The sequence below is a fragment of the Convolutriloba macropyga genome, unplaced genomic scaffold (genome assembly GCF_964194025.1).
Source record: "Convolutriloba macropyga unplaced genomic scaffold, txConMacr16.3 SCAFFOLD_6673, whole genome shotgun sequence".
NCBI lineage: Eukaryota > Metazoa > Xenacoelomorpha > Acoela > Convolutidae > Convolutriloba > Convolutriloba macropyga.
This window is the reverse complement of record NW_027449477.1, coordinates 1-2,500: the sequence shown is the minus strand read 5'-3', so window position 1 is coordinate 2,500 and position 2,500 is coordinate 1.

The window sequence follows — 2,500 nt, the reverse complement described above, 5'->3', positions numbered from 1 at the left end:
GCTAGCTTGAGCTTGAGCTAGCTAGCTAGCTTGAGCTTGAGCTAGCTGGCTTGAGCTTGAGCTAGATAGCTTGAGCTTGAGCTAGCTAGCTAGCTTGAGCTAGCTAGCTAGAGCTCGACCTATGAAAAGCTGCGCAAACACTTATTCTATAATAATTGCGAAAATTAAAAATTTCACAAGTGAAAAGCTGCATAAACAGTAATTCTATGTGTGGGGCATTATTAGGGGGAGGTGTCTTGTCAAAATATGGCTGGACTAAAGACCTCAACCCAGATAGGGTGGAAGGCCCTATGATCGGTCTGTTACTAATCGGTGACCGATAAAGACCTGACCAAGGCCTGTAGTAAGCTTGGTTAGGCATTACAGGAGATAACACTAAGACCGAGGGGTCTTAGAGAGCCCTCTAGCGGGGCGAATAGAGCTAGATCGAGCCTTGGGAAAGCTAGATCGAGCAGGACTGAAGCTAAAGGATAGACCGAGAGGTCTGTCTGGTCCTCCTAGAGAGGCCAAGAGAAAGTACGAGAAGCCAACTAAAGCTTGATCGGGCCTTCAGCAAGCACGACCGAGCTGTACCGGAGCTAACACTAAGACCGAGGGGTCTTAGAGAGCCCTCTAGCGGGGCGAATAGAGCTAGATCGAGCCTTGGGAAAGCTAGATCGAGCAGGACTGAAGCTAAACGATAGACCGAGAGGTCTGTCTGGTCCTCCTAGAGAGGCCAAGAGAAAAAACGAGAAGCTAACTAAAGCTTGATCGGGCCTTCAGCAAGCACGACCGAGCTGTACCGGAGCTAACACTAAGACCGAGGGGTCTTAGAGAGCCCTCTAGCGGGGCGAATAGAGCTTGATCAAGCCTTGGGCAAGCTAGATCGAGCAGGACTGAAGCTAAGCAAGAGACCGAGAGGTCTGTCTGGTCCTCCTAGAGAGGCCAAGAGAAAGTACGAGAAGCCAACTAAAGCTTGATCGGGCCTTCAGCAAGCACGACCGAGCTGTACCGGAGCTAACACTAAGACCGAGGGGTCTTAGAGAGCCCTCTAGCGGGGCGAATAGAGCTAGATCGAGCCTTGGGAAAGCTAGATCGAGCAGGACTGAAGCTAAACGATAGACCGAGAGGTCTGTCTGGTCCTCCTAGAGAGGCCAAGAGAAAGTACGAGAAGCTAACTAAAGCTTGATCGCGCCTTCAGCAAGCACGATTGAGCAAGACCGGAGCTAACACTAAGACCGAAGTGTCTTAGAGAGCCCTCTGGTGGGGCGAATAGAGCTAGATCGAGCCTTGGGAAAGCTAGATCGAGTAAGATTGAAGCTGAAAGAGTGTCAGAGGAGCAAATGAACCTCCAAAAAGTGAAAATCAAATTTTAGAAAAAACACAAGTTAAATACTGCATGGACAGTATTTCTATGTGTGGGGCATTATTAGGGGGAGGTGTCTTGTCAAAATATGGCTGGACTAAAGACCTCAACCCGGATAGGGTGGAAGGCCCCATGATCGGTCTGTTACTAATCGGTGACCGATAAAGACCTGACCAAGGCCTGTAGTAAGCTTGGTTAGGCATTACAGGAGTTAACACTAAGACCGAGGGGTCTTAGAGAGCCCTCTAGCGGGGCGAATAGAGCTAGATCGAGCCTTGGGAAAGCTAGATCGAGCAGGACTGAAGCTAAGCAAGAGACCGAAAGGTCTGTCTGGTCCTCCTAGAGAGGCCAAGAGAAAGTACGAGAAGCTAACTAAAGCTTGATCAGGCCTTCAGCAAGCACGACCGAGCTGTACCGGAGCTAACACTAAGACCGAGGGGTCTTAGAGAGCCCTCTAGCAGGGCGAATAGATCTAGATCGAGCCTTGGGAAAGCTAGATCGAGCAGGACTGAAGCTAAACGATAGACCGAGAGGTCTGTCTGGTCCTCCTAGAGAGGCCAAGAGAAAGTACGAGAAGCTAACTAAAGCTTGATCGGGCCTTCAGCAAGCACGACCGAGCTGTACCGGAGCTAACACTAAGACCGAGGGGTCTTAGAGAGCCCTCTAGCAGGGCGAATAGAGCTAGATCGAGCCTTGGGAAAGCTAGATCAAGCAGGACTGAAGCTAAACGATAGACCGAGAGGTCTGTCTGGTCCTCCTAGAGAGGCCAAGAGAAAGTACGAGAATCTAACTAAAGCTTGATCGGGCCTTCAGCAAGCACGACCGAGCTGTACCGGAGCTAACACTAAGACCGAGGGGTCTTAGAGAGCCCTCTAGCAGGGCGAATAGAGCTAGATCGAGCCTTGGGAAAGCTAGATCGAGCAGGACTGAAGCTAAACGATAGACCGAGAGGTCTGTCTGGTCCTCCTAGAGAGGCCAAGAGGAAGTACGAGAAGCTAACTAAAGCTTGATCGCGCCTTCAGCAAGCACGATTGAGCAAGACCGGAGCTAACACTAAGACCGAAGTGTCTTAGAGAGCCCTCTAGTGGGGCGAATAGAGCTAGATCGAGCCTTGGGAAAGCTAGATCGAGTAAGATTGAAGCTGAAAGAGTGTCA